General features: G+C 42.0%; 1 protein-coding gene across 2 annotated transcripts in view; it reads left to right on the top strand.

The window, feature by feature from the left end:
- The window catches only part of LOC121599629 (protein king tubby), a 30,598-nt gene that overhangs the window by 6,142 nt on the left and 8,337 nt on the right, over positions 1-16,119 (top strand). The gene's annotated exons all lie outside the window — the stretch shown is intronic.

A 16,119-nucleotide genomic window follows, 5' to 3' on the forward strand; every position in this document is an offset into this window, starting at 1 on the left:
ACTGGTATGGATAACTCCACAACTGGTATGGTTCGGAGATCAATTCCAGGGCTAGTATAAGTTCAAGATCAATTCCAGGAATGGTAAGATCAATACCAATTCTAAGCCTATTAGTGATTCTGGTTTAGTTTCTGGAACTTTATGGGTTGATGAGCAGTTCCAGGATCGGTTAGGGTTAAGAATCAGTTCTAGGTTCATTATGGGTTTAAGTTGATTGGACCGATAGGTGATCTGGATAAGCTCCAGGACTGATATGAATCCAGGATAATTGCCAGGGCCAGTATGAGCTCAAGATCAATTCCAGGAATGGTAAAGCTTCTGTATAAGTTGCAGGATCAGTATAGAATCAATACCAATACCAATTGTAAAGCCAGTAATGGTTCAGGTTTAGCTGCTGTGTCTTTATGAGTTGGGGAGCAGTTCCAGGACCGGAGTTCAGGGTTCAGGATCAACTACAAAATGGGATCTGGTATCTGGTAAATGTGTCTTTTCTAGAGCCAGTAGGGTTTCAGAATAACTTACATGATCGGTATGATTTCAGGATCTATTCCAACCCCAGTATGGGTTCTAGTAGCCATTCCAGCATCGGTTTGGATTGGGCATCAGTTCGACTAGCAATTCAGATTCAGTATCAATTGCTGTACTTTTCGGATTTAAGAGACACCTGGAAATAGAGATACGTAGCCATGTAAACGGGTCAAAATAGAGAATATAAACAATGCTCAGGCGTGAACTTCAGGTTGAGTCTTATTTCGTGCTAGGTTGTGGGTTTTGTACTCACATAAACATAAACATCAACAAAATCTTCAAATCGGTTGCATTACCTTCACGGAAAAGCAAGCACCTAGCGTGTCAGCCCCCGTTTTTTCAGAGCCCAATTTGTCAGTAACAAATAATGTTCAATATAAGAAAATATTACAAACCTAACTGGTAGCCTACACATGTACTTTGCTGTCATGGAAACCAGGCCACATAAACCGGCTTTCGACTTACCCTCTCAAAAGTGCCATGCCCTTAATGTTGGCCCTATCGGCGCCCCATAGCAACCGAGACCCTCTTGTGTTGAGTTGTTGCTGCTTCTCCTTTTTCAATCCACATTTTCCAAAATCTAATCAATCTCCATTAGAAATTCATTAGCCGTGTGGCAGTCAATTTTCCACGAACATCGAATATCCTTTCAACACACCCGGTGGTACCCGCTGCCGCGATTGAATGTTTCGAAATACAGTAAATAACAAAACAAACAACATGTAGTAACTACTGCTCGAAAGAAATTCTCGACTTTTCCACAAGCTTTGCTCCCTTCTCCCCGTCCCCGTCATCCTTCTTGGTTGCTCGGGCAACGCCGTACACACGGTTCGTCCTGTAGGGAAGGTTAGATTTTTTGGGGACACGTGATAATGTTGCTACCTCTTTAACGCCCACAAACACCCGATTCGAGGGAGGTCGATCGGTACCGAACCGCAAAAAGGGACAACGATGTCGTTACACACACACACCCCTAAAGGCACACGGGTGGTAAAGTTGTTTGTGGGATTTGGGTAATATGCGGGTTTCGTTGTTGCCTTGGCGTCAGGGAATGCTGGCAAGTCGGAAAATCATGAAATTGCTTGCCACGTTACTATGGTAGCTTTTTGGGGAGCATATTTTTGACTGAAATGAAAAAAAAAATGAATTCGAAGGCTAAATGAACTATTCAAAACTTCAGCTCAATTACTTCCCTCAGTCGTTAAATCGAGCAGTAACGAATACGAACGAAAAAGTTGAAAACGAGAGTGCGTTTGTTGCCAGGATTCGATCCCGAATAAAAACAAAGTGGAACACAAACACTATCATCAGCGGTGTGCCAAGCGGGGGACGATTTCGTCACGTTACATTCCCGCATTTCACAAGACTAGACAAAGTTACAGTCAGATGTAGCACCGGATTGTGTGCATTGCTTCTTCAACGCTTCCCGGTGCTGAGCAAACAGACTTAAGCTTCTTTTTTCGCTTTTATTCACTACCTTGCGTACCGTTCGCTCTGTTCCTCACTACCCCTGTGGATCGCCGCCTGTCTCGGTGAGTGAATAGAAAATGGTAACGATTTTTCTCCAACTTTTCATAAACCGAGCGTCGGCGCGACGAGCAGTACAAGTAACAAACGGGCGTACGTGAAGCAACAAACCCGGGATGTGGCCCGCCGCCTGTCCGCGTCAAGCGAACCGAACGACAAAGTTGTTTACGTTTTTCCATACACGGCTAGTAGCAACTTCATTCGGGGCGTATGTTAATATCACCCAAAAGAAGAAAGAAAAAAAAGCTTACGCGCATAGATTCTTCACGCTGATGGACGTTTCTGGAACGCAATCCATATGCTGACGGTTATGCTTAACGAGCTGGCTAGAAGTTTCCAGCATTGCTTTCTTCTCGTTTTTGTCTGGTTGTTGTAGTCGTTACTTTCTTTTTGTGTAGACGATGATGCATCTCGCTATGCAAAGTATGCTTGCTTTTGTGTGACGTATTTGGTGGAGGGAATCGAAAAGAAAACCGAAAATCAATCAAAGCGATGACTATGACAGGTTGAGATTGAGTTGCGAATTGAACAAAGTTTTAGTACCTGCTGAGTCTTTCAATGCAGCGTGTTATTTTTGTTCCTGAATTTATACTGATTCTGTGTGATTGCCTGTACTTTACAGGGGGTTTTCAAGTCAATCTTCAACGTGCCCAGCATTATTCACTGTTTGCAAGATGTTTTTCAACAGCACGTCACGAGTTGTAGTTGCATCACAATACAATTTCAATTCTTTTACATAATTTTCAACACATCACAAAGAGCTGTCAAACTCAGCTCCAGCTTGCGACGTGTTGAAAATCATACTGATAAAATTAAAAATTAAGATGATGGAAATGAAACATCAGAAATGAAACATGATCAGAGTGATGTTGAATAACATTTTGCACGCAGTGAAAAACATGATTTTTCACACTTCTGCTGTCAACGGTATGAACGCATTCGATTGATTAATAACAGACTTTAATTATGGTTGCCAATAGACACATGAAACCTCTCAAAACCGTAAGCCAAATCCATTAGGAGCTAATTAGTATTAACCTTCCCTACGAACTACCTTTGAAGAAAGGAGCTTTCGATTGGATTCAATTATATTTTCAAACGTTTAGTGAAGAATTGTCGTCACATGACACGCTTCATTAATTCGTCAATGGAACTAAAAGACGACGACTGCAAACAATACGCTCAATTGTGTGTAGCAACAGTGTGTTTCGGATTGACATGTTTCCACTGCACGTGGCTTAAGGGATTTAGTCAATACATTAAATTAATTGCTTTACTTTCGTTGCATTATTCACCGTGCACGTGCGTTTGCGCACGGGCTACCGGCAATAATTTATTATTGCGCTCAAGAGTGAAACCATATATTCCGCTTGAATAATGACGCCACGGTGTACTGTCAGCGCGTGTAAATCCCTGGTCATCGTCGGGTATAAGCCGTGCGGATCCTTGTTCTCTCTCCACACCAGCGGAGGGAAGATCCCGCAGGAATAAATCTGCATAACAAATGTGTGTCATTTCATTTTTGTCGCATCGGTAACAGGTCCCACCCAGGGGAAGCGTTTTATCCGCTAAGGCATGCCACCTTCCTGCGCCTGTATTCAATTAGTAGCCATGTGCGGCTCGCCATTGTTCTACCGTAACACATTTAATCAATGGATTTAAAAACTTCAAAAGGCAATGGTGAAGTCCCACCAAAAACCAACACACACCGTAAGCTACTTTAAAGCAACGTTATTAATTGGAATCATACGTTTCCCATCCCATCGGGACGTCCCACTTTACGAAAAGCTCGCCACCGACTAGCGCAACCCAAGCAGCTGGCGTAAAGGATTCTCCAAACTTTGTCGTTCTGTTTCCTCTCCCTCTTGCCTTTCTATTTGGCGTCTTGCTTCCTTCCTACTGGCTCTCAAGCTAAACATTTCCAGTTGTTGTCGATATTGCTGCCTCGCTGCTTCGCTTTCGCTTCCGAGTTCGAGGGAGGTACGTCGTGGACAGAGATCTGTTCTGTTCGCCGAAGACGGGTTTATGCTCGGTCCAACGAACCTTCGCTTCCGGGCATGGTTTGCGAAACCGTAAATTCCGTTGCCGGTTGCTGCTCACCTGGAGAGGGGAGGGGAGGGAGGGGGTGGGTGTTGGTGAATAATTGAAATTTTTCGTCATCGTCACTCGTTTCGGGCCGCTCCGTCGGAGGTGCTTTGTAGCCACGTTTTGCTTCAATTTATGTAAAATTTGGTTCTTCCCTCCTCGTGCTGTTCTAATTTGTTGCTGGGAATATTTCAAAAATGGTGTTTTTTTTTACAATATTGCTCTTTTTTATATTTTACGAGAATCCTGTGCTGGGGTCTCTGCCGCTCTAGATAGGACAGCGTAATTTACGTATTAAAAGATTACTTATTTTACAAAACAGCAAAAACAAACATATTACCTACACACACGCACCATCCGGTCTTCATTTTTACTGCTAAAAAATGAATGATTACCGGCCCTAATATATCCAATGCCCGCTCATTACCGGCTTACGAGCTTGCGCGACTTCAGTAAAGCAAGCAATAGCAAACGCTCACAACACACACACACAGTAGGTGTTAATAAAAATTAAACCTAACGGTAGCAAAAGGCAACAAACCCCTGACCTTCAGGCAGTTATTAAAATCCAGCACCAGACAAGGCAGGTGTAGGTCCCCGTCCCTGCCACAGAGGACAAGCATAATTAAGGTACTGACTGTGTGGGAAAAAGGAAACCTGCCCAAGAAGGCCTTCTCCACAGTTGTACCCGTGTGTTCCTTTCGCCACGTCATCATGGACCAAAGTGTTCAAGCGATTATGTGTTTCCTTCCCCCTTGGCCCTTGTTCGGCCCGGGACGCACCTTACAACAACACGCACAAGTTATTACAACTTTGTGCAAAAACAGGACGAAACAAAGACGAAAACGAAAAATCACGGGACTCACAACCTTTCCTAGAGGCCGGTGCCAATTTTGGGGGGCAGGAATTTAGGCAAACTGTGTGTGTATATGTGTGTGTGTGTGTGTAATAAATAAACAACCAAAGGCTGGCAATGGGAAACCCGGAGCCGATCGATCGGTCGGTGGTTCTTGTTGGTTCGGTTTGGAAAATGATGTTGTGGTAGGATGATGAGGGCTTTTAATTGTGTTGGGTGGTAGTAGTAGTAGCCCTGCTGCAGGTATTGCTGTTAAGGGGTTTTGTGGTAATGTCCGGTTTTAATTTGTACGGTTTTGTTAGGAGGACATCGAAATTAAGTTGTGGAGTTAATTTTTGTTGCTTGAGCTTCTGTGCTTTTTTTTTTGGAACGATAACCTTTGGCGAACTTTCCTTTCTAGGTAATCTGGTGGGTTATCGTGACTAATTGCTCGAGTCTAATAAGATTGAGAATTATTTCGATTTATTCGTGATTTAAACTTGGACATTCATTTTAAAATTAATCTCAAATTTTGGCCATTTTTGGTAATTTTGGTCTTAAGGCTTCGATAGGATTGTGAATCAGTGTTTCAAAATTTTATATAAAACAACAATTTTCTTACAATTTTACGTAGTTTAGGGAAATACAGTCTGTTGCAGAGATACGCTATTTATGCGTTCCCGAAGAATTCGCGTAACTAGAATATCCGCAGTCGAATTTCACGTTTTTCGGCTAAAATGCATTTAATGATATGTCTGACTTTTAAGCGAATTGTTTTTGTTATACTATTTATACTATTAACACTACATTGGACAATTCTTGAAGCAAATTGTACCAATTACACCCAATAACCAATAACTGACATCAGCTGTTGCGTTCATTGAAAAAAACTAATTTATCTGGAAAAATGCCATTTTTATCCGTGAACTTTCCTCAAAAATACCCGATTTGGTACAATATAACCATAAATAATGTTGTGATTCATAATGGAGACACAATTTCAGTCGCAAAATATCAATCTTAACGTTAAACACTAGTTGAATTTGTACTCCATCCCCTTAATGCATAACAGTTGTCTGTAGAACAACCAAATCTTCATTGATCCTCGCCTGGAGGAGGTTGTTTTACAGCGATGTTGGTTTATCCAATCCATCGCTTTCCACATCAAACATCAACTGTACGACGACATGTGGCTGATTTCACTCCAAAGCCCGTTTTATTTTTATACCAAACTTTATTTCCTTCCAATGCCATTTCACGCCGCAGTATGTGATGTCATCTGTAATGGAATAAAGTTCGCCCGAAGCGAAACAAGCAAACATGCTCGGAAGGATTTGCCACGACACATGAAAACCTAATTTAATCATTTCCACCACAAACCAAGCTTGCCGCTTGAGAAAACAGTCAAGCTCGGTAATAAAAAAGAGGGAGCGCAAAAATGGGTTACTCCTTAACGTTCGGCAAACGCATTCTGATCGTTCCGGCTTCAGGTTGTACCTTCCGTTAGCCTAGCAAAAGCGTCTCGAAAGCTTAGCACAGGTACAGCGGTGTGGCGCACCTGAATAAAATATTCATAATATTCACCCCCGGTGCGACGCCGACCAAGATGACAACGAACGCCGGCGACCTTCCCAACATTTATTGGTTCTATTTTTGAACGATAAAGTGTACAAACCGGCGTCCTTCGATTCGGAGCTTCGCGCAGCGTATGCAGCGTGTTTCATTTTTCATACCGCACACTCCTTCAAGACCGTTCCGCTTTGAGAGTGTAGTTTCCGTTCTAGGCGAACACTTCCCATCACGATTGGTGCCAATGCGAGGTGAAAAAGTTGCACCGAAGCCGAAGCAAGTACACAGGGAGCCAATCAAAGTTGAGGTTATTGTAATGGAGTAAGCCGTAGCAAAATGCCCGACCCTTGGGGGTAGGATAGTAGTAGGTCCATCCGTGTGCCGTCAGGCGAATACGGAATCGAAATAAATTGAAATTATTAATTCACAATGGTGAAGATGTGGTGTGGGACTTTCCTTTTTCGAAATGGAAAACTTACACCCCGAGGCAGAACTAACCCGAGTTGCGTAAGTGTCGGTCCCTATCGGATCGAATGACTTGTACCTTGTGGCCTAATTGACAGCTTTACACGTGTGATAGGGGAGCGAGGCTTCAAACGGCATCGGTTAACGGAGGCAACAATTTAATTACACCGAAAATCTCACCCACCTAGCGAACTTTGCCCACGTTCCGTTTCGTATTGTGCCGTTGTTAATTTGATTCCGCTTGCTTCTCTCTGCCCATTCCCGCGTAAGCAATGCTCAGTGACACTTGAGTGTTGCTGTTTGTGGTAGCGGTTTGTGGCAAGCGTGGCAAAGAAACTTAAGAGCTTCAGCGGATGCTTCAGGACAGATTCGCTCAAGGATACTTTTGCAGACGCGCGTCTGTTACTGGTTGCGTACTTGCTACGCCGTGTGTCCTGTGCTGGGCCCCAATGACGTGACACTTTTGATGGGGTGGGTGTGCGAAACGGTGCTTGAGTGCTTCAAGCGGTAGCAATCGTCCATTCAGCCATTAAGTGTTTGGCGTGGCAGGTAAGCTGACACGTTTGCTGTTGAGTACTCAACGCTGAGCGGTAGAATTGTTCTCCCCCGCGTGGCATTTATATTGCCCGACCTTCCCCCGGCGGAGTTACGGTCTAAGTATAAGTACACTTAGTATTCGCACGAGCGAATGACCATGCTTTTAGCACCTTTCAACGCGTGTGTGTGTGTGTCACACAAGTGTCACATTAATTATTATTGCCCTAGCAAGTGGTGTGGTTTTGCAAAACAAAACATTAAACATACGTGCGACGCATTAGACAATTCTTGTGTAGCTTCAAGAATTATTGAATAAATCGTGTCTACTTCTATTTTCATATCTTGTGGTTAGAAGTGAGGTACACACAGAGTCAAAATGAATGTTGCTAAATTTAATCATGAGTTGAATGAGCAATCAATGAGATGAGTTGAAAAGTCACGATAATTTTTTTAACTATGATTAACTGGTAATGCATTTCACTCACAATAGGCTGATGGATTCATTCTCACTCACGACGTAGAATAACTCACTCAGAGTGTATTAAATCATTCATGAGTGAAATAACTCATTTGAGCGTAAAAACTTATTTTCCGACTAGCAATAATTTTGCAGCAGTGTGCCATGACTCTTCAAAAGTAAATTAGCAATGTAACTCACCATTCTAGCTAATTACTCACTCATTTACACATGCCACTAAGTGATTGTACAATACTTTATGTAGTTGGAAAGGCATGAAGTATTGTTATACGACCTATAATTCCAATACCAAGTGTTTAGTATAGCACATGAGCTCATTGAAACCTAAACGACCAACGTTATTCTCATCGTAAAGCATCGTAAATAAGAAAATTATAGAATTTTGTTTAATATTGTATCGAATTGATTTGAATACACCGTTATTTAATTATAAGTCTTAATAAATATTTTACAGGAGCTCTCATAATGTTTTTGACACTTTCTTACAGGAAGCTTACGTGAACGTGTATGCGATCAAAAGTGGACTCTGCGGCACCTTTTTCTGATAGGATTACTGGAAATTCCTAATGACTTCCAAATCAGCCTGTCCAAAAAGGGGGTCTTGGAGTTCACGTCCCATAAATAAATCATTTTTCGAAAGAGCAAAAAGCGCGATCAAGAAAATGTCCCAACATTATGAGAAACCCCTAAAAACCCTTTATCAATAGTAATGTCTTGTAGATAATTTTAATCAGTGCAAAATACTATAAAGAGAGATATTTAAAACAAAAATAAAATGACAATAAATATTCTCAATGCAAATTTAAATCCATTGCACAAGCATTGCAAATATTTATCGTTCAAAAATGATTCTGCCATCTGCCTTCGCATCAAAGAAATCAACCCATAACTCGCGGGCTTTCTCCTCAAGCTAATTAAATGCTACGCAAAAACCAATCACCCACCAAGCAAATATTAATTAAAATCTGTTCTCATTGAATACAATCCACACCACTCGCTCGCTGTCCTTCTGCACCCAATACACACAACCCCTGTTATTACATCAACCGCTTATGGCAATAATAGTTGGCAGCACGAGATGCAGAGGAAATAATCCACAGCGGTGTGATAAACGTGATTTATTCCTCCCGTGGTGGGCTGGCTGGTGCGGTGTACGCGTGATCATGTCGCACAGTGTGAGCGTTCGGGTTGTTCCCGTTCCCGCGGGAGCCGAGCGGGAGACACGGCTGTGCCTGTATCCACCGCCTAGCGCGGTGCATGGGGTTGGTGCGAAGTGTTTGATTGCGACCAGGTATCTTCCATATAGGGCTCGATCGATCGATTGGCGCTGCGGACGATGGGGTAAATAATGGTAAGGGGAGCGTGGAGGAAACACTGAGCTGAATATAAATCATGACACGGCTTATCGAAGGGTTTGAAGCTGTAACGATGTGTGTTTGTGTGTGTGTGTGTGTGTGTTGAGAGAAATGCTCAGCAGTAGTACCAGCGGTAAGGACCTGCTGGGAATTGAATGTGGCATCCACGCTCGGTAAGCTGTCGTTGACGGTTTAGAGCTTTCGTTAGACATGTTTATACCTAAGCTAGCGCCAAATTAACTATCTGCAATGCAGCCCCACCAACCCACTGGATGTGGTTTGAGGAGGAGAAGGAGAAGTCGTGGCAAAGATCGTTGGTAAATGAAGGTGGTGTAATCTAAAATTGTGTGCTAATATATGCATCTCGCGTCTAGACAGGCGGCATTTGCGTGGTGATGATGATTATTATATCCAATTTTGTTTGAAGTTTCCTTGGACGAATGTTATTCTGAAAGAGAAAACACATTGCAAACACTTTTGGACATTTGTTGTTCTTAGTATGGTTACATTTAAACATTAAATATATAAAAAAATACCTAACAAAAATGATTGATTTGTGTTAAAAAGTCACAAATGCTGTTTTAAAAATGATTTTCATTACTGATCGCACACATGTAATTGGAAGGAATATTATTACAATTCTTAGTTATTCTACAAAATATTAATCATCCACAACAAATAGGTGTTATCTACTATATTTTTACTTCGCCGGTCCTGAACAAGCATTTAATATTCACTCAATAGTGCGCATAATAGCATTACTGCGTCACATTCACTTTTATCCTCAATCAAACAAAAGTACGCAACAATTGTAATACTTCTAAGCGCTCATCACAAACCAATATGATCCCTCGAAAGGTGTAATGCCCGGCTTAGCCGTTGCGTCTCATACCGAAAAACAAGCCCAGATTAGGGACCCGAATCAATACGCCCACAAATGGACGCCCCCAAACACTTCACACGCCGCCGGACGGTCAAAGCCAATGCCCACCTTTTCCGCCGATCCGGGCTAATCTCATTTGCATACCTTAGCTTTCTCGAACGTACACCTAATTCTTCTTACTTGCTTTCTCGAGGCGTATCTTCAAAAGCTGGGCCGCGAACAGCCCACCTTAACGATTCACATAAACGCAACATGACAATTAACCTCGGCTGACCCTTTGCCGGGCTGGTTGATGGTTGGGCCGGGACCGATTTGCGCCGCCAGCAAGCTAAAGACGTTCAGAGAGGTCAAACTTTACCGAAATAAGCAAACTGGATTGTCCTCCCCTTGGTCCAGCAAAATGACGCATCGCCACTCGTGCCCGAAACCCATCTTTCCGGTGAAGTACTGGGCTGCTCCATCGATCGAGCGTTGGGTCGGTTCGGTCGGTTTGCTTTGCTGCTGTCCATTTACATTTCGTCGCTTTGCGAGGCTCTGCAACAAAACTGGCATTGGCATTACATTGTTAAACAATGGTGCGAACTGTGTAAACACACTGCTGCTGAATAAAAGCTCATAGCAAATGCAATCAATTGTTGACATTGCTTCTTCAGGGAGAGATTGAACAACCGGGTTGCTTGTGGGTTAAGTTCGCCCGGAGGCACGTGTGCTTGGCTAGGTATTAAACGTTTCCGCATCCGGGTGGACCGGGATGGCAAGATTGGCTGCAAAAATCAACACTTTCGAAAGCTCTGCCACTCGCTAGCGCCCCGGCCATGGTGCAAAGAGTCGACCGGCTTCAAAGCGAAAGCGTAACAACAGCCAGCAAAACGACAGGAAAAAGGATGTACACGACGCCGGTTGCAGTTGCATCGAGCACAATGGGCGTGAGTGTGTGTGTGAGTGGGTATTTTTATACGAAAATGGCTTTTCCACCATCTCGTTCACCCACCCACCAAATCGTTGCATCTCTCGTTGCTCGTAGCAGCAACTTTGTACGTACCGTCGGGCGTTCGCTTCGCTTACATTTTTGCATGACAGTAATTGCACGTGCTTGGTGGAGGTTGTTGTTGTTGTTGTTGTTACTCTCGTCTCTTTCCATTTCACCCACATTTGTTCCTTTTTTCCTGCCACTGCTGTTTCTTTTCGGCGCTAGCGGTTTGGTGCTGGCGTTGCACAATTTATCAAGATCACTCAGGCAAGTAAAAACACGGAAACGGCAAACACAGCCAATGAGCGCAGAGTGCACTTTTGTGAATGGGAAAAGTTTTACTCGAAATAAAATGCAACACTACTTTGTTTGAGGCTGTTTGTGCATTGTGTGTATGCGTTGCAACATTGGGACGTGACATTGGGCAGAAATAAGTGCACGGTACAGTTGGTTCTAATTCCATAAAATCCTTGCCCGTAATTAAGGTTCTTGAGTACAAATTAGTACTATTAAAACGAGCTATTGACGAGAAAGGGTGGAGAAAAACGTGATACAAAATAAGCTACCGTTTCTTTCTTTGTTCGGGAAGTTTTTGAAAAACGTTTCATAATAGCAGGAAACTAGCTTATTGTAATTTTGAATTAACAGCTAAATTAAGATGGCTTTGTGCGACGTTTCTGAATAGTACATTAATACGCTCAGCGTAAACTGTAGTATAACTGTCGCATTACACTGTTTTCCGGCACAATTTTCAATGTGAACAGCATTATTCAAAACGTGTAAGATGTTTGAGCTGTTAAAAAAAGGCTTTTAAATTGACAAAACTCTAAACCTTTGAAAACTTCATTTTCTTCATTCACAGTGGAAGTGGCCAGGATGAAAATGATTTATTCCAATTTCAATGCCCGGAGTATTTTAGCTTTTTAGTAGATTCTATTACACCAAAAACGGCAAAAAAACTAGACTTCTAAAACCCATAAATCGCCAATAATAAACGTGAAAAATGTTTCAAATCAAATGATTTTAGGTAAATTAAAAGTGAATCTTCTAGTGGTAATATTTCTAAAAGTAATGCTTTGATTTTAAAGAGAATCATTGTTTTAAAATGTTATTTAATAACCTTTATAATGAATGCATTTTTTAGAAAATTACTTCATTTTCAAGAGAGTTGTAGCAAGAAAACCACAAATAAATCAAATGTATGTCTTTAACATGGTGAAAATCATAGCAAATACCGTGAAATGTTAGTGTTGCTACTTTAATTCCAATATCTTCATTCGTTATTACAGTGATACGGATTTTTTGTGATATAATTTTGTTTACAAAACTAATTTTAGAGACGTATTAGTATGTTAGTTTATTAGTATTATTTTAGATTAATAAGGCGAAGCATTATAGCCGGTCTCATGGTACAGTCGTCAACTCGTACGACTTAACAACATGCCCGTCATGGGTTCAAGCCCCAAATAGACCGTGCCGCCATACGTAGGACTGACTATCCTGCTATGGGGGGAAATCAATAAGTCACTGAAAGCCAACCCCACAAGTGGGTTGGCAGGCCTTGACCGGCATCGGTTGTTGAGCCAAAGAAGAAGAAGAAGAAGTCGAAGCATTACAACTTGTAAACAAAAATATAAATTCATTTAAGATTCTCTTATGATTTTTTAAAAATAGATTGTACTTTACATTTCTGTCGCAATGCACGTATAGGACAGCAAATTGACTGTACTACCACTACGAAACTGTTGGAAAAGCGTTAAACTATCACGATGTAGTTAATTATGTGAAATTTTTATGGCAAAATAGAATATATCATCCTTGTTGAATATACAATATTCCGATCTACTAACAACATACTTTAGTTCCGGTGTTTGTATGGGCTGGTTCCGCTGTGCAGTGGCCTTTACTAGGAACGATGTTATCACACGATCAGTCAGAACCTTTCCATACTTCTCGTGAAAACTAAACTGGTGGGTTTTCGTAGAATAGCCTTACTTTTTCTATGCTATTCCACCATTTGTAATTCATTAAGGATGAGGACTGCTTTTCCGTAACTTTCACGCATCCTTTATTCAATGTTTAATTGTAGAAAAACGAGAGTTTTCTCTAATTTGATGCTCAAATAACGTTCTGACAGCTAAACTAAAGCTAAACAACCAAATATACAATCCTTGGATACAAGCAGAAATGCTTTGTTCAATTATTGATACAATTATTTGACGTTGGACCCAGTTTAATGTTATCAAAAATAAAATCTAGCTTTCTACTTTAAAACGTTGTTAAACGTTCATCAACGATAAGCAGACTGATTATTTATCATCACAATACTACAGGTGAAACTAAATGAATTGGTTTTGCAACATAATATATAAATGTATAACTGTATAATGGCGTAGATAAATAAAAATGACTTTCACAGGTCACTGATAGTGCTCGTTTTGGCGAGATACGTTTCTATCATTACACACAAACGCAAAAATGCCTTATTTTACTCTTTCAATCCACTTGACTCTACACCATGACACACACACACATATATATGCATTCGTGGTGACGATCCGTGAACATCCTTGACAAAGGCCGCTGTAAAGCACACTTCAGCAAACCACAGCTTACTTCCCCAGTTGTCCCCCGGTGGTACAGGGTGTCGACTCCTTGGCCTCGATAGTCGCACCCGGGAGAAAGATGACATAAAGTGTGCGAAAAAGTGGACGCCCCAGTGACGCCCCCCCCCACACACACACACACGTACACACACGTATACACACACCTGCAGAACTGCGAAAAGTGAGCAGGGTAAAAACTTTCTAAAAGTGGTGAGCGCCCACCGACCACGCCAAAACAAACACAATCGAAAGCCGCAAAGCCAAGCACGCTTCTCCCACGAATGTCTGTGTGTGTGTGTGTGTGTGTGGTTGTGGCGCTGGTGGTAAAACACCGGAAGAGGACATCTCGCAAGCCTTCCCGCTTCACAAACCCGCTTCCCAGTTGTACCACAGTACAGGACGAGCCTTTTTCGCTGTGGCGCTTTTCACGGCCACAAAAGCAACGTGGAAAGCGTTAGTGCGCTGGGCTCTGGTGGGTCTGTTTCGAAGGCTTGAATGGTCGTTTGTCAGCTCATTCTGTCGTCTGCTAGAAGGAGGAGGGCAGTGGTGCGTAGTGGAAGAGAAAGGAAAACGGTGTTGAAAAGCTTCCTAGTGGCTCTGTGGCTTTCTGTTTTTTTTTTTTTTTTTTTTTTTTTTTTTGCTACAAGCATCCCAGCAAAGGCTGAAAGATGAAAGCCACAAGGATGCGCGAGAGGATGTAGATGATGTGCCTCAAGCGAGCCGTTAGCTTTTTCTATTAATCATGCCTGGTGGTGGCTCGTCGCGAAGAGTATCACGTAGCCGTACGCAAATAGACGCTGGGATGGAATGGCGTTTAAAATAAACTTTGACTATGGGAAAAGATGCTGTTTGTTGGAACATTCAATGAGAGTGAATATACATTCTTGAAGTAAACAATAAAAAAGTTTTTCGGTTTTTTTGGGAATAAGATAAACTTTTTTCTACAAAGCTTTACAACCTTATGTTAAACAAAGATGTTTGTCGTACAATCAATCGTTCCAATTGATTATGCAAAAACGTTGGTGTATTTAAAATTATTTTTATGTTTATTATTATTTAAATTATGTCTGTGTAAACTACAAAACTATTACCTTTTTTTCCCATAGTCAAGCTGCTCTTACATGTATCAAGGTGCATAGCATAGCATCGTATGCCTGAATGCATCCTCAGTGCAGCATGTTATCCGCCTAATGTAGAAATGTTTCCTCTCTTTCGCCCTTTGAAGCCTTTCTCTGGCGGGCACAAAAGGCAACAACAATTGAGCCTGAGAGTCTCAGATGCCAGTGCAATGTTTCCCACAGAAACGTGGCTATTCTGTTGAAAATATGCGTTAAGAACGAATTTGATGTGTTGGATTTAATACATAAACTATTAAATCTAAATATCAAATAAAGAGTATTTATGCAACATTTGCATAAAGATAGGATTAATTTCATGTTGGTGTCGGTGCAGCATTATGAAGTTAAATGCAATGGACTGTACTCGTTGCTGCAATGATATCTGCAATGATATCTGCAATTATAGCGACTCTGCCGATCGTTCCCGCGTCCCAACTCGTTTGCATTTTTCAAACTATCTATTTGAATGTTCTACCCAAATGATGAGACCCGCGTGTGGTAGTGTGTCAACAAGCGAACCACCTATAAAACCTGCTTTATTCACCCGCCCTGTGCTCTGAACCGATTACACAATTCGCAAAAGGGCAGTCAACCGTGGCAACCGCTTTGCACGGCACGGGGATATGAGATGCAAACGCGCTGTTGTTATTTCTACCGTTGCAGCTCATTGGAGCCGCTCCCAGCACGGGGGCTTCATTTAACCGTGAATGGCAATTCCCGTACAAAGGTTGTTTGTTGTGCTAATTGCTGGGGGCTCCTCGCCGCGGGCCCAGTATCGCCGCGGGAACAGGACCGGTAGTGTTTGCCTTTCACAATCGGAAAAGAGGTGCAGAATTTAATCCTCATACGCTTCCCAGCTCGCCCCGTATGCAGTTCGCGGATGCAAATGTGCATGCCATCAAGTGACCAGTGACTCTTTGCAGCGACCGATGAGATTAGGTGTTAATTTGCTTAGCACTTATTGATCGTGGGGCGAGAGTGTTAGCAGGCAAATAGTGCGTAGTTTGTTTTAACTTTGCTACAATAATGCTTCGGGATGCACTAGATTTCGAACTGAAATTAAATACAGAAGTATCGATTGATTTTGCTGTGCATTTAATAGAGTTTTTGAGCTGATTCAAGATTCAAGTCATAAATAACGTTGTTAATTAGCTATAAAACTA

This window comes from Anopheles merus, chromosome 3L, assembly GCF_017562075.2.
Source record: "Anopheles merus strain MAF chromosome 3L, AmerM5.1, whole genome shotgun sequence".
In the NCBI taxonomy this organism is placed as follows: Eukaryota; Metazoa; Arthropoda; class Insecta; order Diptera; family Culicidae; genus Anopheles; species Anopheles merus.